The sequence below is a fragment of the Pongo abelii genome, chromosome 6, assembly GCF_028885655.2.
Source record: "Pongo abelii isolate AG06213 chromosome 6, NHGRI_mPonAbe1-v2.0_pri, whole genome shotgun sequence".
Classification (NCBI taxonomy): Eukaryota; Metazoa; Chordata; class Mammalia; order Primates; family Hominidae; genus Pongo; species Pongo abelii.
This window is the reverse complement of record NC_071991.2, coordinates 137132756-137154816: the sequence shown is the minus strand read 5'-3', so window position 1 is coordinate 137154816 and position 22061 is coordinate 137132756. Positions and strand designations below refer to the sequence as shown.

General features: G+C 43.5%; 1 protein-coding gene across 5 annotated transcripts in view; it reads left to right on the top strand.

The window, feature by feature from the left end:
* HIPK2 (homeodomain interacting protein kinase 2) overlaps nt 1-22061 on the top strand; it is a 233639-nt gene that overhangs the window by 23311 nt on the left and 188267 nt on the right. Inside the window, exon 1 of one of the 5 annotated variants that reach the window (XM_054560689.2) lies at nt 6022-7327. The exons of the other annotated variants lie outside the window; for them this stretch is intronic. The gene's annotated coding sequence lies outside the window, so the exon portion shown is untranslated. Of the gene's footprint in view, nt 1-6021; nt 7328-22061 lie in introns of those variants that run through there. 5 annotated transcript variants of the gene reach the window in all.

Sequence of the window (22061 nt, the reverse complement as noted above, 5' to 3'; positions counted from 1 at the left end):
AAGGGGTTCTAATTCAAGTGACATTTTGTGGTGTGGAGAAGGGGACCGATATTATCAGAATGATACTTGAACAAGGTAATTTTTACTGGCCTGGGTATAATAGAAGGAACCCGACAGCCAAGGGTGGGCCATGCTGGGAGGCCTTGTGGTGCAGTGGAAGGCACTGCGGCCATGGAGATGGGGCAGGGCTGCTGTTGGGGTGGTGCAGGAGAACACGCATCGAGCACTTGTCAGCTTGCCTGGTCCAGGGGTTCAATAAATGTTGGTTTCTTTTTGCTTTCCTCCCCACACCTTATGGCAGTGATCTAGGATCAGGAAAAGGTGCTGGGATTGGCAATAGCTTGATGTTCTGTTTTTCTAAAGAATCTCTTTTTGTAGGCTCACTCGCATTTCACAGAATCCGACTGGGTCATAGTATAACCCTGGTGGGGTCTTCATGCATTGATATTCAGTCTTTGACACATGAGAATCGGAGGCCAGAGCAATGAAGAGGCTGTTCCAATGTTATGTGTGCTGGGGGAGCAGAGCTAGGGCTCTTCCTCTCCCTTCCCCTGTAGCAGTGTGCACAGAAGCCCCAGAACACTCCACAATGCCGAGTGGAGCTTTGCTAGGCTGCACTGCCAGGTGGGGCTCCAGGTATAGTGGTTCCTACCAGGCTGTCAGAGCCACTTCCTTTTTCCCCAGAGGCATACGGAAGCTCCTGAGTTCTGGTTCTCCTGGTCCCCTTGCAGCCCACAGTGCTGCACTGAGCCCCTCCTGCAGGGAGTGTTTCCCTCTGTCCCAGGGAAAGCAAGGCCACAGTGCCCTCAGTGGTTCCTTGTGTTTCCCTGAGAAAGTTCGCAGCTTGTCCCCATGAGCTACTTAACAACAACAACAACAACAACAAAAATCACAGGAGAGAAGTCAATACAATCATGATGAGTTTCACAGAACCTCAAAGCACTTTTAAGTCATTAAGCAGCTTTAAAAAAAAAAAAAAGCTGATTTCCCAAGGTACGGTTTAAAGTCATTTTATCTCTTTGACATCACCAAAACTTGAGCCCTGCCTCTTGTTTCCAGGCATGACAGTCTGACCTCAGATAGGCTTCTGTTGTTGTAGTCTCTGTCTGGGGCTACTCCCCACCTGCCTGGGAAGCATTTCAGTCCAGATGAGCAGCATTTGAAATTAGTTGAACACTCAGACTTTCACGCTTATAAGACACAAACTAGGGAGTGAACTTGCCCTGACATTTGTGGGTCTTGGGTCAAGAGTGTGAAGCGAGGCCCCCAGTCTGCCATCCACCCAATTCTCTCTCTACTCCTGGTCTGTGTGTCCAAGCTGCGACCACTCCCGCCTCCCCTTGGACCTGGGGTGCCTCTTGCCCACCTTCCAGGTCTACATGTACACCCACAGGCCCTGGGAAAGGGCCTGGAAGCAGGCATGAAGCCTTTTGGGCAGGGAATCTCATGGCCCCAGGGACCCAGAGCCTGGTCTTGAAGAAGAGGGTGGGTGCTCAGCCTATGAATGGGCACAGCCCCTTTGGGGAGGGGTGAGCTTGGGCCTTGACCCAGTGAGGGTCAGGACTTGAGCCCTTGTTGCCCTGTCCTAAAGGCAGTACTGATAAGGGGACACCTTGCTTCAAAAATTGAAGCAACAAAGGAGGCAACTTGAAATGTTTCCTGTTTGTATGGCTGGTGGTTGCATTTCTGCATCCTCTGCTCTCCTTTTCCTCCTCAACCTTGGTCTCATACATATGATTGTTTCCTAAAGCAAAGTTGATGAAACTGACCCATTTCCTGTTGCTTGCCAAAGTAGTTCAGTAACCAGTATGTTCCTTCTGCTAGTGAAACCTGACAGAGAACCTGGTAATTCTGACAGCTGTTATGTTTTGTGGGTTTCAGCCACTGACTTTCATGGCCTTTCCTACCATCTTTCTTTGATGGCGTCTCTCCTCTCTGCTTCCACCTATTTATTTTTTCCCACTTGTCTACTGACAGAGCCAGGCTCCCTTACCTACCTGTTTATTCTTTGACTGTGTGTTCCTTGAGTGTGTATTTGCCTTGTTTTACTTGTAGGTGTGAAGGTCTAAGTGGATGTACACACAGAACCTTCTTTGGGGTATATTTGTGTAAGGGACTGTCTGGAAGAAGTGGTTCTTCAACCTTTTTGCCCTTCAGTTCTCTGGAGGGCGTGTTACAACAGATAGATGGGTTTCACCCCCAGAGTCTCTAATTCAGTAGGTCTGTGGTAGGCCTGAGCATTTGCATTTCCAGTTGAGGACCATTGTTTTGGAGGAGTACATTCAGAACAAAAAGTCAGAAATATTTAGAATCAGATGGTGGTTGTTTTGGTGAAAGCTTTTCTTGGATGTGAAAGAGTCAGGGACCTGGCCTTAGCATTCTTCGCAATTCTACTGCCTTTTGTGGCTGTGACTTCCAGAAGCCATAGGCTCATGCAGATCCAGCCTCCGGCCTTCCTCTCCTCTCACCTGCCTTCACGTCTTCTCAGGGAAGGTCACAAAGTGCAGGAGCCACTTTCTCTTGTTCATCCAGAGCCAGCTGGTCTGTGTAGTTCATCCAGTTTGGTCTTGGGGCCCCAGAATAAAATGGGCCAAATATCATCCTCACAATAGTAATACACTATTATTAACTAATATTTAAGAGCTCTATGATTTTCTCCATTTACAGAAGAGGAAATTGAGGCTTAGAGATATGAAATAACGTATGCAAAGACTCATAACAAGTAACTGGTAGAGCCAGAGTTTGAACTTCAGTCCACTTGTCGCCAGCGCATGCCCTTATCTTCACTGGCAGGTCACCCTGCTTCTTGCAGGTAAGTTAGAGTGATCCATGCCATGTACAAGACTGACCCCAGTAAGAAGGATCTGGGATCCTCCTTGGAAAAGAGGCAATCAAGCTGGAGACCAAAGGTGCTAACACAGATTTCTGTGACACTCCTGTTCCATTTGTCCTGTTCATCAAACAGGGTCAAGTGAGGTGGTGAATAGACAGCACTTGGACCCATGGCTGGCATGTAGGAATGTGGTAGAGGGCAGCCAAGCCACGAGTCCCCTTTGAGAGCAAAGCATATCAAATATTCAGGAATACTCTTACTGAGACCTCTAAGGAAAAACATATTATGGGAAGATGATCGTAACAGCTAATACTTACCACACACTTGCTATTGCCAGTTCTGCACTAAGATTTTACATGTGTGAATTCATTCAATCCCTGTAGTAACACTCAAAAGAGGTTCCACTTCCACAGTGTTACACAGAGGCACAGGCAGGTGAGGCAGCTCCTGAGTGCAGAGATGGGATCGACTCCAGGCAGTCTGAGTCCAGAGCTGACTCCTGACCACCAGCTGCACAGTAGAGACTCTTCCTCATCCCTCCTAGATGAGAGAGGGAAACTTGTAAATACATTGGTTCTTCTCCAATATAAATGATCTTTGTTTTCATCAAAATCTGGATAAGTATTTTAAAACTTGAGAGACCAATATCTGTTGCTTTTCTTAAAAGATAAGGTGATAGGACACAGGTTAGGCGTGGACCATAAGAGTGGTGAAGGGGTTAGCTCTATCCAGTGTCAAACCATAATGCTTCAGATTTGGGACAAAATTTGACAGACCCATCCATGGGGCAGAAGAGGGGAGCCAGATTTCAGGTTCCATAGTCTGTGAGCATTTAACAGAAGATGGAAGAGGTGCCGTGAGGCCATGGGGAAAGGAAGGCTGATTACCTGAATGGGAATGGCACTATATGAGAGCAATCTGAAAAATCTCAGTGGGTATCATCACCTTGCATCATTACACCAATGTAAATTCTGCCTAATTAAAATGTGAAGTTTGACAAAAATATGTTCAAAATACATTCAGTGTTCTGGGGACTCTCCTAGGTGCCAAGTGTACAGCATTGAGCAAAACAGATAAAACTCCTGCCCTGAAGCAGCTTGCGTTTTAGCAGATAAAGGCAAATATTCCACTTTTTACATAGCTTTTTTACAAAAGCTTGAAGGAAATGGAAGTGGATATTTATTAAACCTCTGGAGGAGTTGAAATTTCTAAGATTAGAAGCTATAGATGAACTCACAGAGGAAAATATTATTAGTCTTGTCAGCATAAACATTCCCTAAATGTTAAGGTTATTTACTATCATGAGTTATTCCTCAGTGTAATTCTATGTAACATTGAGGTTTGTCTAGATGTTAGGATAGGTCCTCCAAAGTAGATATACTAGGTCAAGGGATTTGAACATCTGTTGTGTTCTAGATACATTACCAGGTTAATTTCCTTGCCAAAGTTTAATACTTTTTTTTTTTTTTTTTTGAGACAGAGTCTCGCTCTGTCATCTAGACTGGAGTGTAGTGGCATGATCTCAGCTCACTGCAACCTCTGCCTCCTGGGTTCCAGTGATTCTCCTGCCTCAACTTCCTGATTAGCTGGGATTACAAGCACCTGCCACCACGCCCGGCTAATTTTTGTATTTTTAGTAGAGACAAAGTTTCACCATGTTGGCCAGGCTGGTCTCAAATTCCTGACCTCAGGTGATCCACCTGCCTCGGCCTCCCAAAGTGTTGGGATTACAGGCGTGAGCCACCGCACCAAGCCTAAAGTATAATACTTTTATATTAAACAAATCAAACCACCAAGATGAAAAATTGAGTTAACCCACCTGTTTGTCTGGGTGCTGCTCTCAGGCCTGGGCCCTGCTGTCATTCTACTCCTCTCGCCAGGTGACATATCATTCCCAGGTTTTCAGTGCTCCCTCTATCTGTTAGGGACTCCTAAAGTTGTATCTTTACCTAGACTTCTTTTTTGAGCTCCAGAGTCATAAAGCCATCAAGCTACTGGACTTCTCTCTTTGGATATCTCATAGGGATCTCATCCTTAACACGTCCAAAGGAAATATCTTGGTCAACCCCCTGAAATATACTCCTGTTCTGGAATTCTTTATTTCCATAAACGGCACCTTCTGTCACCCAGTAGTTCACATCAGAAACCCAGAGTCATCCTTGACTTTGTTTTACTTAACATTTAATCCATCACCAAATTGTGTTGATTTTTGCCTCCCAGGTGTAGCCATTCTCATCATTCGCCATAGCTGTGTTCTCTAAAGTCACCAGGAACACTGAATTAGCGAATACTGATTCATTACTCCTAAGGGAGATACAGCGTTAGGTTCCTGTGAGCCTCTGGTCATATTTCCATTGACTGATCAATACGTAGTATCAGTTTCATTGGTGTAATAATGTTGTATGTTGGTAGATGTTGTACATTGGTATAGCATTACATAATGTTGGTGAGATGATGTTGTATGTGTGTTTCTGTTTAAATGTATATTTTAGCATATAGTTTTGATTAACATCAGACTCATGCCCAACAGCACTATAACTCATGCCTGAACGAGCTTATCTAACACATGCATTTCTCATAAGGCACATCACAGTCTTCTTGTGCTTAGGAGCACTAAGCAGCACTTTAGCACTGTGCTTGGGGACCATTTAAACAGCAAAATCACCAACAAAACACACCAAAATGCAAAAAAATGTGGCACTATATAGACAGTTGAAAGGGTACTTGTTTATAGTATAAGAGCTGAAACAGGAAGGCAGAGTGTCACCATTGTGGAGCTCAGCTGGGAATGTATATGTTGGCCGGCTCAACTTTTTTGCTGCTCTGAGCATGCACAGCCATGACCAAAAGTGCCCTGAGTATTGACTTTGGGGTTACAAACACCTTTTAGTGAGTAGGTGAATTTGCAAATGTGGAATCCAGGAATAATGACGACAGACTGTTTATCGTGAAGCCATCCATTTCTGTCTCCACTGCCGTCCCTTGTCTGGGGGTTGGCAAACTTTTTCTGTAAAGGTCCACGTGGTGCATATTTGAGGCTTTGCAGGCCATCTGGTCTCTGCCGCAGTTACCCAAGTTGTAGAGTGAAAGCTGCACAGACAATACATACACGAGTCACATGGTGGGGGGGTGGTGTGAGGGGGGTGTGCTCCAGCAAAATCTTATCCTTTTAGGAATAAGGCTTGGGTTTGAATTTGGTGTCCAGTCTGTAGTTTGGATCCCCGTAGCTAGCCTAAGCCACCATAATGTCTCATCTGGACTGGCTTCCTGACTTGTCCCTCCATGCCTGTTCTTGACCTTCCCAGCCAGTTTCCCATAGTGATATTAAGTGCACATTAGATCCTGTCACTATCACACTTCAGATGTCCAACTGCTTTCCATCACACTTGGAAGAAAATCCTGAATCCCAAACAGCGTGGGTCTCAGCACAGTCCTGGCTTGCTTCTCTGATCTCCCTGGACACCAGTCTTCCCCTCTGTTTGCCCCATCCTGGCCTCTTTCAGTTCTGTGACTGTTCCCAGCTGTTTCCTGCTTCAGCACCCTTTCCCACACAACAGTCTTCCCTTCCTGGAATGTTCTCCTGCCTGGCAGCCTGGTTAATTCATGCTCACTCTGTGGTCACACCTCAGATGTCACTTCCTCCAGGAGGCTTTCCCTGATCCTCCAGTGTAAATCAGATTCCCCTCTTCTCATCTCAGAGCACCCTCTTCTTTTCCTTCATGACACTTAACAATTTTCATGAACCCACTCATTTGGGCATATTTGTTTTCCACCTGCCTTCCCCATTAGGCTGCAAGCTCCATTAAGATAGAAACCCATCTGTGGTTGTCTCTGTGTTCTCTACCCCGTTACCGTCACGCACATTATAGACACTTCCGAAAACTTGGCAAATCAGTGAATGATTGTACAACATGCTTTTGTTCATACAGATTTTTGTATGAAACTGCAATCGAGGAAATTGCCACCCTTTTAGAGTGTATAGTATATCTTCAAAAATTGACAGTGATGATTAAAAGCAAAAGACATCTTGATAGGTGAGTTTGTAAATGGGTGTGCATGTGTATCCGTATTGTCAAAGGGTGATTCTGAGACAGACACTCTGCCAACAGGTATATCTGGTGTGAAGTTTTCTCCCTGGGACTTGAGTGCTGCATTCAATCCTGCTGGTCTCCCTTTTCCCCTAGAGCTTTGGAACTTTGCTGGTAACATTTTCACACGAGGAAGTGGAGGTAAAGTTTGCTTGAGGAGGCATTTCAGCACCCCTCTTAAAAATTGACTTTGCTCATTTCTTCTCTCAAACCATCACCTCATCTCTCTTAGACTTTGTCGGTGCTGGTTGTTCTTTCCACAGGGTTGCCACCGTCTGGGGAAGAAATCTTTGATTTGTCAGAGAATCATCTAAGCAATGAAGTTCCAACTTGGGGGTTGTTCCCAAGTCATTCCAGGAATCCTTCATGCCACTGATGGACAGGCCACTTAGCATATTTTAGAAAGGTAACAGATCATTTCTAAGATGACCTTCTTAGTAGTGAAACCTAAAGCCTTATGTAACTGCTTTTTTTATGTATTTAGTACAGAAATAACATTTTCTAATTAAAGGAAATCAGAAAACAAAGGCAAGCAAAACACTCCACATACACACAGTTAGTCTCTCTCTCTCTCTCTCTCTCTCTGTCCAGAAATGACCACTGTTACATCTCTTAGGTCTTTTTGTATGCATAGATATGTGTACATTTTTTTAACCAAAATGGTGTATTACTGTTTTGTTATCTGCTTTTTTTGGATGACAATCTCCAAGTTTGTATTTAATAAAGTTCATCTTATTTAATACCTTGTTTCTATTTGGATTTCCGTAACTGGCCCTCAAATACCCTTCGAGGCTGGTTTGTCGAAATCACCATCTAATCGAGTATCATGCCCTGTGTCTGGTTGTAACTTCCTTTTAGTCTCTTAATCCAGCACGGTCTCTTATTGAAGCAGCAGACCAGTTGCTGGTCTTGCCTCCAGAACCTCTGACCTGCTAGAGTGTGAGGTTGCTTCCTTATGGTGGGGTTAAGCTTATTTCTCCATCCTCTGATTTCCTGTATGGAAAGGCTTGCAGGATTCAAGTTGTTTTTGACTAGACCTCACCAGAGCTAATTCATTGTGCTTCACTCACTGTTACTAAAAAGGCCCACTACTGGGGATGCTGAGATTGACCCCTGGTCTAGGGCTATGACAGCCTGAACCCACCATCGTCCAGTTACACTTTCCCCCTAGAGACCAGCAAGTGACTTGTGTGGTATAACTTTGCATACAAATCGTTTACTTAATGGTTTTGTACCCAGTGGTCATTCTTGCCTGAACCATACCTTCCTTGGGTTTTGGGAAATGTTTCTGTAATTCTTTCATTTCTTCTATAAAGTAGAGCTTTCCTGCACTGCCTGGGGCCATCTGGTTACTGTGACACGTGGTTCCCACTGGAAAGGCAGGATCTGTGCTAATGCTTTCCCTTTCCCCATTAACTTTCACAGTAAGGAGTTTAATAACCACTTCATGTAGTGACATGTGGTTTTTTTTCTATCTTTCTAACATTGTACATTCATGGATTTTTATTGATTTGGTGTGTTATAATCATTACTCTTTTGTTATAACTTTTAGGCAGTGAGACCCCTTCAGCTAGCTCCTGTGACCTTTTGACAGAACTTCTATAATCTTGAAAAGCTGTGTTGATTCATGGCATAAATGCCCCAAGCTCATCTTGTACTTTTCAGTGGTATGGGACAATGGTATTACAGACTACAATCAGGGTATTGGGGGTGGTTATTGCTACAGAGGTGACTTGTTTCTAGAGAATTTCAATGGACAAAGCTGGAAAATATATACTGTTAAAATTTAAGAGTTCAGGTGGACATGTCCAGTTTAGTTTTAAAATCCTTGTGCTCTCACTTTCCTTAGTAATTATTTTAACTCCCTTTTTCTGGTATGGAAAAATCTTTATTTTTTCTTTAACCTATAAATATAAAGAATATAGTTTCGAAATACCAATATTTGTATTACTACCAATATGAAACTACAGAGGAAAGTTTAATACTTCTTTGTAATTTTTGTTTTTTTCTTAAAATGCATTCCACTAAGGGTATGTATTAAAAATACTGTGTTCTAAAATTCCTAAAAATAAATTCTTCCTCAGAGAGTATGTCACCCAGTTTGATGTATGGTTAGGCTCATATCACTCAGTTTCTTTTCAGTTTAGGAAATTTTGAATGGAGCTTTTTTAAGATGGGTAATGCATTACGTGGCTGAAGGGTCAAAACTATGTAGATGTGGGCCAGGTGCAGTGGCTCAAGCCTGTAATCCCAGCACTTTGGGAGGCCGAGGTGGGTGGATCACGAGGTCAGGAGATTGAGACCATCCTGGCTAACATGGTGAAACACCGTCTCTACTAAAAAATACAAAAAAATTAGCCGGGCGTGGTGGCGGATGCCTGTAGTCCCAGCTACTCAGGAGGCTGAGGCAGGAGAATGGTGTGAACCTGGGAGGTGGAGCTTGCAGTGAGTCAAGATCGCGCCACTGCACTCCAGCCTGGGCGACAGAGTGAGACTTCGTCTCAGAAAAAACAACAACAACAACAAAAAAAACAACAACTAGGTAGATGTTTAATGTAGATGATGGGTATGTGAAAAATTGTTAAATCATTCTCTCTACATTTCTTTTGATATTGGAAAGTTAAAATAATTAAACAATATAGGGAAGTATACACAATGAAGTCTTAACCTGTGAACTTTGTTTTTTTTCTTTTTTATTATTTCTGTTTTGCAGATGAGCCCCATGCACTTTGTTCCCTCGTAGATAACCATTTTTCTTAGTATCTCGCTTAACCCTTGAGTCTTTCATTTTTAGAGCTTCTAGTGTGTGTATGGGTGTGTTCTTATTCCCTTACACAAAGGATAACATAACACATACAGTCTGTTGTTCTACGTCTTAACTTTTTTCTCTTAATAATACATTCTGGAACTCTGCATATTTGTACATAGAGATTATCTTCAGTCTTTTTTTATAACCTTAGAGTACTCCATTTTGTTGATGTGTGATGATGGCACAACAACATAATCTTGGATTGTGTCTAATCCTCTGTCTTTTCAAATCACCTGTAATAGATAACCTTGTAGACATGTCATTTAATACTTTTGTAGGTGCATCTGTGAAATAAAATCCTAGAAATGGGATTATATAGTCAAGGGACAGATACATCTGTCATTTTTTAAAGTTACTGACAAATTCTTCCTGTAGGGTTTATAACGTATTTTACTCATGCAAGCAGTATGTGAAAGTGCCTGTTTCCCTAGAACATCACCCATGGAATCTGTTGTCAAACTTTTGGATTTTTGCTGGTAGGTGAGAAATGATATTTTGTTATAGCTTTAATTTATATTTATTTTATAAGTGAGGTTGATCATATTTTCATGTATTTAAATGTCATTTTGTGTTTATTTTTATGTGGACTGTGTTTTGAATTTCAGACATTTTCCCACTGTGTTGTTGGTCTTTTTCTTCTTTATTCTGAAAGCTCTTTACATATTGTCTTTGCTATGAGTTGCATTTTTTTTTGCAGTTGATCATGCATGTTTTGATTTACTTAGTGGCGGTGGTTTGCCCTTTGGAAGTCTCTTTCATTTTATGTAGTCAAATTTATTTTTTTATGGCTTCTTTATTTTTAGTCAAAGTTGGAGAGGCTTTGCCTGTCTCATATTTTTTAGTTCCTTTGGGTACTTTTGTAATTTCACTTTTTTCTGTTTACATCTTGGTACGTTTGGTGTTTCTTCTAGAGCAGCAGTTCCCAGCCTTTTTGGCCCTGGGGACTGGTTTCGTGGAAGACAATTTTTCCATGGACTGGGAGTGGGGGTGGTTTCAGGATGAAACCGTTCCACCTCAGATCATCAGGCATTAGTTAGATTCTCATAATGAGCGCACAATCTGGATCCCTCGCATGTGCAGTTCACAATAGGGTTCATGCTTCTGTGAGAATCTGATGCCGCTGCTGATCTGACAGGAGGCGGAGCTCAGCCGGTAATGCTCACTCACCTGCCACTCACCTCCTGCTGTGTGGCCTGGTTCCTAACAGGCCAGAACTGGTACTAGTCTGCGGCCGGGCCAGGGTGGGGTGGGGAGTGGTTGGGGACCCCTGTTTTAGAGTATGTTCTGAGGCTTGGATGCAACTTTATATTTTTTCAATACTCAATTGTCCCAACATTATTTGTTTAAAAGTTTGTATTTTTCCCATAGTATCATAATCCCTACTTTATCATGTACTAAATTCCTATAGGTCTGGGAGTCTATTTCTGGACTCTATGTTTTTCCATGGGTTGATCTGTTGTTAATGATTGAAATGTATATCGTCTTTTCATATCTGAAAAGACTAGTTCTCCCTCGTTGCTCTTCTCCTTCAGCCTTGTCCTGGCTATTCTCCATGTTTGTTATTCCATATGAACTTTAGACCCAACATTCTTGATTCCAGAAAAAAAGCCTGTTGGTATTTCCATTGGGATCACGTTAAATTTACAAATTTCTTAGGAGGAATTAACATCTTTACAAGGTTGAGTCTTCCTGTCAAATATCATGTTTTCTATGTGTTCTTTTTTTGTGTGTACTTTAGTAATGTATAAAAGTTTTCTGTATATAGATTATATACATGTCTTAAGTTAATCCTTGTAAATAATATCTTTCATTATCTCCTCTTGTTTGCATATGAGGACTACTTATTTCCACATGTATTTTTGACAGCTTTATTGAGATATAATTCACGTAATTTACCCATTCAAAGTGTATAGTTCAGTGGTTTTTAGGATATTCACAAATTGTGCAAACATCACTACTATCTAATTTTACATTTTTGTCACCCCAAAAAGAAACTCTGTACCCATTAGCAGTCATTCCCTCTTCTCAACCTCCCCCAGCCCCTGGAAACCACTAGTCAACTTTCTATTCAAGACGTTTTCTATAAATGGAATCATGCAATACGTGGTCTTTTGCAGCTGGCTTCACTTAGCTTGTTATCAAGGTTCATCCATGTTGTAGCATGCCTTTTTTAGGATAGCCATCCTTGTGAGTGTGAAGGGTACCACTGTGGCTCAGATTTGCTGATTTCTATATGTATTTAGTTCTCTTTTGTGAGATTTCATGAGTGCAGGAGGCCGGCTTTCAATTCCGGATCCCCAGTGCCTCCCAAAGTGTTGGCAAATATTTGGAACTCAATAAATGCTTATGGAATGAATGATTGGATTCAGTATACTTCTAGGCCACCTCTACATTTTAAAGTTAAAATGTAGTTTGGCATATATAAATTAATTTTTATCTTTTTCTAGGTGAAACATAATTAGAGGGTGAGTTTTTCCTCCGGGAAAGCCTGGTAAAAGCAGTTTTGTCTGATATGTGGTTTGTGATGGTCAATATTCCTTTTTCTTACATTAAAATGAATGATTGAGAGTTGCTGGTGCATATGTCCAAGTGTCTGTGTCTCATCTTTTCAGGAGGATGATTTTTAGCTCTAGATTCTATTGTTATTGAAAACTACTTAGTAATATGTATAAGATAGAGGTGAGAAATTAGGTAAAGTTCTGGGCCTGGGAAAAGGGAGTTTTGAACGAGATGGATCAGTTCATATGTATTTTACAAGTTCTAAGTTTACCAAGGGCTGTGTTCCAAAACTACTTTTGTAAGCTAGTTGTGTGGACACATCACAGTTAACAATAAAGTGCTATCAGCTAAGATTTGGGTTTCAAGCTTGCCTTAAAGGAGATAGAGTATAGTTGATGCATGTGTGAGAGCAGGGAGTGTATGGGAACTCCCTGTACCTTCCACTCAGTTTTGTTGTGAGACTAAAACTGCTCTACAAAAATAAAGTCCGACTGGGTGCAGTGGCTCATGCTTGTAATCCCAGCACCTTGGGAGGCTGAGGCAGGTGGATCACCTGAAGTCGGGAGTTCAAGACCAGCCTGACCAATATGGTGAAACCCCATCTCTACTAAAAATACAAAAATTAGCCAGGCATGGTGGCATGCACCTGTAGTCCCAGCTGCTTGGAAGGCTGAGACAGGAGAGTTGCTTGAACCCGGGAGGCAGAGGTTGCAGTGAGCCGAGATTGCACCACTGCACTCCAGCCTGGGTGACAGAGCGAGACTCCGTCTCAAAAAAAAAAAAAAAAAAAAAAAACTAAATAAAGTCTAGTAATTTTTACAAAGAGTGAGAGAGAACACAGCTGAAATAAATATACTTTTTAGGAAAAGGGAAATAATTAAATATCAGAAAAATAATATTGAAGAAGAAATATTTCTCTTTAATGTCAGTGTTTGAAGAAAGGTCTTTTAATTAAATCAGATCATGTGTGTGCACACACATGTGTGTTTGCAGGAGACTTTTGAACACTATCCAAGGATTTTGAGATTGACAATACTGGATTTTTATATTGCCCCAATTTTCTTTTAAAATATGTGACTGTTAAGATTATTATTACTCTTATATTATTAGACATGTTTGGGTTGGGGATAGGAAAAAGACAGAGGGAGATTGATTGGTTGACTGACTCATTCGTTCATTGGTTAAATGGGACAGACTGATTTCTCTAACTGTCTGAGCCTGAGAGATGGGGAAGGTAGAACATGGCTCCGAAGAATATGCATTTCCTGTAAGAAAACATTTGTCTGAAAGGAATTATAATAATTGGGAATTAAGCTGTATGATACAGAAGCAGTATCTGAAGGGTAGATGGATAATAGAAGGTAGCTGTGGTGCAGCTCGAATCCATGGCTGGAAAGCCACAGGAGGCAGATTTCCACCAGGCCGTAAGGAAGGATACTGTACCGAAGCCCTCCATATGTGGACACCCATGGGGCCTGTGATTTCTCTGGTACTGGAGGTATTCCAGATGAGTGCCTTGTGAAAGGATTGCCGGAGACTGGGATCCAGCAGAACATGGATGTGGGACCAAAGCATCTTTAAGGCTTCTTCTGAGAGAGGCTGGTAGTTCTGAGCATGTTTACAGTTCCATTGAGGGAGAAGAAAGGAAGAAACGGGGAAAAGAGTTAGGTGGGGATTTTCCCTGTCAGCTCAGGAGACCTTGTTTCTCTTCAGAGAGAGCAGGATGGTAGAAAACAAATTGTTTTTTGTTTCACGGTCTGTTTATTAGTAGATTATTGGTTAAGATGCTTGTAGCTGCAAGGGACAGAAACCAACACAAAGTGTGTAAACAAAAGGGAAAACTGTCTGACTGGTTAACAAGAAGTTCTGAGGTTGTCAGCTCCAGGGTTGGTTGTAAAGAACTGACGTTCTTTCTGTATCTCTGCCCCATGGTTTGTGGTATGTTGGTCTGATGGCTGCCACAGTTCTAGGCATCACATCCAACTCAACAATGTCCATGGGAAAAAGAGCATCTCTTTAGAGCAAGAAAACCTTTTCCAGAAGTTTCTTGCAGACCTCCCTTCACACCTCATTGACCAGGCTAATGGCATGTGCCAGCGCCTAAGTCAAATCATTGACAACAGAAAGAAGATGAGCCCTGACTAAGTTAAACTGACAAGGATGTGCGTCCCCCCATGCCGGAAGTGAGGCCGTCTTCCCTGAGAGTCAGTATCTGAACAGAAAGATCACCCAACGCATGTTGTTTTTAAAGTACTTATGGAGATCTCTGTGCCCTGGTGGTATCATCCGTATGAACCATCTAGGCTGTAGTCAGGGAATCAGAGACTCGCTATGTGATCTCCAAGAAGCCGTATCACCTGTGTCCTCCGTAGCAAGAGAGCGCATTGGAAGGCCCTCCTAGCTTTGGAATTCCGTCATCATCTCTCCTTCTCTCCCTTTCAGCTCCCCTCCCACTGCCCACAGAGGCTGCCGTGTGGCAGAGGAAGTTTCTTATCAAGTCCTCAGTGATCTATGTAAAGAAGAGATGGTGTTTTCCCAGGCCCTTAGCACTTTGTTCTGTTGGTTTCACAAACTAATTATTGTTCAGAATTTAATTTTTAGAAAATTTTAATGACTTTTGTAAGAGGTTTAATTAACATACTGCACACACACACTCTCTGTCTATCTCACACACTTAGCTTTTCTATGTGTATATACATGTACATGTATCTATATTCTAACCTGGCTTTGGTGGAACCAGCTTTCATGCTCTGTACACAGACCCCTTCCTGCTGCTCATTTCAGCCCTGATGTGGTGGAATGTGTCTGAAGCATGCGTTTCTAGGTCTTTTCCTTATGGCCTCCACAAAGTGGTCTCGATGGCCCTCAGTTCTGTTCAGCAGTAATGCAAAGTGAAGATGTTTCTCTAACTCAAAGTGAGATGACATTAATTGAGCGCCTACCATTTATGCTCCTTCTATCGGAGACTTAGATACAATATTTATGCTTAAAGTGGCTCTGAAATTAAAGGGCAAGGCCTGAGGTCCAGTATCTCCTCTTTCTAGCCCTCCTGTTCAGGCCTGTTTAGCTGCTTTCTCCCCACTTCCAAAGGGTGTCTCTTGGGAAGAAGCAGAACTGTCCCCTAAATTGGAGCAGATAGCAGCCCGGGGCCTCAAGCCCCTGCTTCCCTTTGTGTTGTGCACTGGCTCCAGCGTGGCGCCCGTCTTTGAAGTCAGGTGGAAGCCCCACAGGCAGGGCTTCTGCCCTCCTGCTCTCTGGCCATTCAGCACAACCTTTAGTCTAGGAAAAGTGCCAGTCTTCATTTCCAAGTATCATATCTCCCTAAATGGGGCAATCTGCTTTAAATGCCTTCTCCACTGGCGCCTTCCCCATCTCACAATTGGCATAATTAAAGGGAAAGGCTCACCTCCTTTGCTGCCTGTGTGTGCTGGGTCAGGGCGTTGGCTGGGGGCCGCTGGTGTGTATGCACGCCTGCCCTCGCAGAGGCACTCCCGCCCTCGCAGAGGCACTCCCTTGGCCCTCCAGCCCTTGAGTGGTCATTTTCAGAAATGTTCAGAGCCACTTTGCAAGCATACACTTTACCTTTGCGTTTTCCCTACTGTGCTCAACTCAATAACAGGCAAACTGGTTACTATGATCCATGAAGCTTTTTGTATCTTGTTGGAAAAAAATGCACTCTGAACTGAAAGATAATATCCCTCGATGTTTCCCAGTCAGAATTTGCTTTATGACTCATGACATTTGGTGTTTCTCCATGAAGATTTCCCCCTTCTCCTCGTCCACTCCCAGCTTCAGGTGTGTGTGATGGTGTGGTTCATCCTTAGAGAGTCACCACTGGTCCCAAGGAATGGTGTGACATGTAGGAAGGCTCCCGTGGTTGCTGGTCCCCTCTGATCTCCAGTTCAGCTGCCACGCCAGCGCCCTCGATTAAGCTCCTTTGGAACCTGGGTTTTTATTACCTGCCACTCAGCTTAAAGCAGAGGCCTCTCAGAGGGCATGCCTGGTAATGCAGCTGCCCTCTGTTCTGCGGAGGCAGCCTCAGTCTCCATCACCTCCCTCTCAGAAGTCAGTCTCTCACCAGCATTGGGGGGCCCACTGTGTGCAAAGCCCTGGGCCCAGTGGCTCAGCCAAGAACAGAATAGAAAACAGCCATGCCCATCTGACTACTGTAAAGAGGGACAGGAGAACCTTGGGACAGAGGCACACCTGTGCTTGCCCAAGCCTACCTAGACCAACCTCTTGTGGGATGTGCACTGGGAATTGATTTCCCAATGGTGGGGACAAACTTGTGCTCATTTCTGCCTTGTTTATCACCTAGATTCTCTTTACAATGACATCTAATGTGCAGAAGTCCAGCCCGTAGCAGCAGCATTGGAGTAATGTGGGAAGTTCAGGAATTTTGAGCCTGGAAAGTCCTGGGAAGGAAAATCCCTCATGCTTCAGCAGGGCTGTGTGGCCGATTCTCCATGTGCTTCAGCAGAGTTTTCTTTCTCTTTTTTTTTTTTTTTCAGCTGTGAGAAAAGCAGTGCCAGCTGTTTGGTAAAATATGGGTCAGTGAGAAATAGGATTTGCTTTATAGAAGTTAACTTTGGAGAATCGTGTCCTCAAAAAGAAAAGAAGTCTAAAGATAGGAGGACTGAGGGAATCCTGGGTGTGGTGGTCCTAACCCCATAAGTTAGTCTGGGGTGCTTTCAGGAAGATTTTGGTTTCCAGCAGTTCAGAAGGGAGGTGGGCATGATTTGGTGCAGAAGAGGGAGAGGTGAGGGAGAAAATCACCTGCAGATACGTTGAGTAGTGATAAACCATGAGACAGACTCTGCACAGCCGGACAGAGGGCATCTTATTAGAGTAGAAAAGAATAGTATTTTATTTTGCCGTGGACAAGACAGTTTGGGGAGTGGAGAAGAGCTCCCAGGGTGGGCGATGACAGGCGTCTGGGGGACACTGGAGCCAGTGGATGCAGCAAGCAGCTTGGACTTCAGTCCCTTTTCTAGCAAAGGAGCTGCCCCTGTGGGGTGGGGGGCTGAGGAGGTTGGAGACCATTTGAAATAGCTTCTGAGCATGTGTGTGCACACAGGCACGTGCACGGCTGGTGTCTCTTAGAGAAAAGGCATTTAGAGAAAAGCAAGGTTGTGAGTGGCCTGAGAGCAGTTACAATTGATTTTGAATATGGAAGGAATTCTACCTAATCCAGAGAATACACAAAGTATACTTTGGAAAGGGGCAGTAAACTTTTCTGGCTGGCCTGCCTTCCTCCCTCCCTTTCTTCTTCCCTTTCTCTCTTCTTCCCTTCCTCCCATCCTTCCTTCCTTCTGTGATCTTTGTGGAAGAGCAAGAGCTATTTGTATGTAGTAATTATAAATTTGGTACTTACATAGAATTTCTCAACATGTTTCTCAGAGAGTAACATGATCCCTGGGAGAATCTGGAAGGTCTATCTTTGGGGTGTCTTGTGAAGAAGATTGTGATTCTTATGACATCTGCCTCCTCCAGCCCTTAGTCATTAATTATTTACTCTCATATCTCTCAATGCATGCAGTTTAGTGCCTAGCACTAAGTGATGGTTAGTGTGCATGGTTGGCCCAGCAGAAGTATGTTTGTTCATCCATCCATCCATCCATCCATCCATCCATCCATCCAACCATCCATCCATCCATCCATCCATCCCTCCCTCCAAATAAACCATTCATCAAATAAGGGAAACTTCCCCAAAGGTCCCAGCTGTTCTCTCTCCCCTTCTCATAGGCTGTAACTGGGTAACATGCCTAGCCCAGATCGTTCACTCCCAGGCACAGCAAACAATTAGCTTAGACTAGCCAGGATTGGTTCTTGAGTCACACAAAGGGGAGGTGGAAGGTGGTTGGAGGTGGTAGTGGGGAGAGTGACATCCATCTAAACTAAATCCTGTCTCTCCAGAAGAGAAAGAGGGAATGGCTATTAGGAAGGCAACTTATAGTGTCGCTTCAACATGTTCATTTTTTTTTTAATGTTTCACTCTGGTTGTATAATGTTTTTTAACTATGCTATTCTCTAAATTTGGCTATGTTTGGTAATTATTTTAATTAAGTTCTATTTGATTATTTGTAATTCACCTTGTTCTACAACTTTTGATTGATTTTATAGTATAAATACGTATACTGCAATAAACCATATGATACATAAAAGAATTTAGGACAGGATCAGGATAAATACAAATAAATATAGAAGTTCAAAGTTAGGAAGAAAAAGAATTACAGATATGCAGACAATAAGTCCCTTACATTGCTACTTAGCTGAGCTTCATAACATCAAAGAGAAAAGGCAAATGTGGTCGCTGCGGTAATTCTTGCTGTCAGAGAAGGAAGGCGTACCAGGTCCCCAAGAGGAGCAAAGATTTTTTTAGTTCTTTTCAACTAAATTTTGCATGTGGACTTTTATCTAGGAAGCACTGAGAGGTATCATGAACAGGGTGTTTGGCATCCCCACAACAGATGAAAAACTGGGTTCTTACAGCTCTTCTCACAGCAGTCCTCATTGGAAGCTCAAGGCCTAACATGAAAATGCAACTCAGCAAATGTCATTCCCCGGAAGGCCAAAATAACAGGTCTGAGTACTTCTTCTTATCCTTCTACTGGTTTGATGCAACACAAAGACCCAAAACACCCAGCAGAACTGCCAGTCTATGTGCCTATCAGACAACCTTCAAGACCATTACTTTTTATTAACTGGCGTGTGCATGCATGTGTGTGCCTGTGTGTGTAAATATATCTGTATATTTATGAATAGATATATACATCCAAAATACTATATATATAGGAAGAGATCATTTGAGGGTAGATTCCATTGCCCACCATGCTGTATTCTAGCTCACCAACTGAGGCTTTAGGAATCGACCTGGTAAGGTTGACATCTGTGGAAATTAAGGCCTCTATTTAAAATGCTCACAGAGGAGAGTTCTATTTTTGTAAATAGGATAATTGGGTGGAAAACTGTGCTAATGTCTGTCTTTATTTAACCACTCCAAGGGACAAAGCCTAACTGCTAAAACCATGAGGCCATAACCAAGACACCACCATTTACCCAGGGACACCGTCATCTCTATACCGCAATTTTAAAAGAGTACGGAGGTCAGAGGCCAGACAGTTGGTTTCTGTATTAATGTCTCCAGGGGATGAACAGAGGGTGAGAAGGAGCAGATAGAAAGAGGCAGGTCTGGACGGGAGGTTGGAGAGCGGTCAGCGATGTTCTCCCAGCTGTCAGGAATGTTATGTGGGAAGAGGTTAGGGAAGAGAGTTAGGGGAAATATCAAATGAGGGAATGACTGTGTCCTGGCAGAGGTGTTATTTCCTCTAAACCACTTTTGATGATCTTCTGTCCTTGTGAAGTTGTTGGGAGTGGACAGTGCCAGGACAGTATGAACTGTTGTGCGGCATGGCGGATACCAGAGGAAGGTGCAGGGAGCAAGCATTTATAGAGCCTGCCACTATTTCACCTGCTGACCTCCTTTGAGAGGCAGTATTAGGAAATGGTTAGAGTGCAGCTGTGTAATCAGAGGCTCTAAGCTCGAGTCTTCTCCCAGCAAACGAGGATAACAGTGGCGTCTTACCTCAGACCTGTTGGGAGCTGTCGTGAACACGTCATCCACGCCCAGTAAATGCTAGTTAACACGATGGCCATCCAGAGAGCTTTCTTAGCCTGAAGTGAAGTAGATCTCAGGCTCTGCATTTTCCAGCAGGGTAAACTGAGGCATAGAGCGACAAATTCACTTGTGCAAGATCTTTTATCTGGTAAGTGTCAAAGCTAGGATTCAAGCCAGGTTTTCTAGCACTAAAGCTTATTGGTTTTTTCTGTTCCATGCTGCCTGAATTTATAGGTAACTCACCTGTGTCTTATAACCCAGAGATGTGACATGGGCCGTGAACCACAGCGCCTTTCTGGGTCCACTGTGCTGGTGGATAGCTTTCTGTTCATGATAATCACGTCTGATGAGCTTGGCAGTGATTTGTATGATGACAGTGACCATCCAGCAGTATGTTAAGGAGTCTGGGTCAGGAGGGACTTTCTTCATTTGTTTTTGCCACATCACCCAGAAAACATCCCTGTAAAAGAAGGCGGTTTGATGAACTTAGAGGAACTCCCCAGCACTCTAATTGTGACCATGACAATTGTGACAGTTTTTCCTTCACACTGTATTCAAGGTCAGGTTTTTGTTCTTGGACCTTGTTAAATCGAGGATAGTGGGCTTGAATGACTTGGTGTATCATGGAAATAGCCTCATGTGGTGTAAGCTTCTGCCTGGGGTCACCAGCTGCTCCCACAAAGCTGAGTAGCCAGTAATTTCTTACAAATCTTTTCATATTAATAGAAAAATGGAAAGCAGATGGTGGGCCAGGAGGAGTGCTTTTTCTTTGAGGCTTTGAGGGCCTGTCAGGGGATGAATTTTGTGCCCCCTCCCCACTCACATGTTGAAGTCCTAACCCCCAGTACTTCAGCATGTGACCTTATTTGGAAATAGGGTCATTGCAGATGTGGCTAGTTAAGATGAGGTCCCACTAAAGTAGGGTGGGCCCCTAATCTAGTATGACTAGTGTCCTCATAAGAAGGGGAAATTCAGACACAGACACGCCCACAGGGACCATGGCTCATGAGCACAAAAGCAGAGACTGGGTTAATAGGCATAGAAGCCAAGGAACAGCAAAGATTGCCAGCACCTACCGGAAACTAGGAGAGAGGCATGGAACACATGGTCCCTCACAGCCTCAGAGGGAGCCAGCCCTGTCGACACCGTGATCTTGAACTTCTGGCCGCCAGAACTGTGAGATAATAAATTGTGTTGATTATGCACCCCAGCTTGTGGTGCTGTGTTATACTAGGCCAAATAAAGTAACGTAGGGCCCATGGAAAAACAGTGACTTACCAACTCCAGAAGAAAAGCAAGAGCCCCTCCTATGCTTTGGTTAAAGTTTCCATCGGAGCGTGGGAGTCTGGATGTAGGGCTGAGGGTTCCAAAAGTGTCATAGAAAGCAGAGAAGTGGCTCAGATGGGCAGACCAGCTTCCAAAGAACACGGGTGTTCTGTGAAGGTCATTGTGTGGAGGTGACCTTTTCCCTCACTGAGTTTTTTAGAGAAAGCAATTTTGTCCTTTCAGGTTGGAAAAATATTTTCTTCAAGACCACAAAGTGACAGTTAAAAAAAAAAAAAAATTGGCCACCTGCAAGTTTAAATGTCACCATCTAGAACAGCTCTGCCTGATAGAGCTTTCCGTACTGATATTTCTCTCGGTCCACCCTCTCTCCCATGGTAGCTACTTGCCACGTGACCAGTAAGCACTTGAAATGTGGCCAGTGGGGCCGAGGAACTCAGTGTTTTATTTTAATTAATTTAAATGTAGCCACTTGTGCCTGCTGGCTAATTCTATGTGTTGGTCAGTATGGCTCCAGATCACCAGAACAGTGGTGGAATGGGGCCCAAAGGAAAAACCAGGGGTGCCTGGATATCCAGTGGAGGCCACAGGAGGGTTGGGGCTGACGGGTCACCCTGACTTGGCTAGTGCCCTCGTGTGTGGTCTTGTCCTCAGCGACAGGGACCTAGGTGGGAGTAAAAGTGAAGTAACACAGGCAGAATTTTCTGGATGCTTTACTAAAGAGATGCTCAATGTGAGGCTTTGTCTGCCGTTCCTTCTCTGAGCCCAAAGTATCTTCGACTGGTTTAGGGCTCGGTAGAGATGGGGTAGATTAAGACACTTGAAGAGAAGCGAGGAAGCTGGGTCTCTGGATATGGGCAGACCCAGATGTTTCTTTACAGGTTTCAAGTGCCGACCCTTGATGTGCCCAGAGGGGCCGCTAGTCCTAAC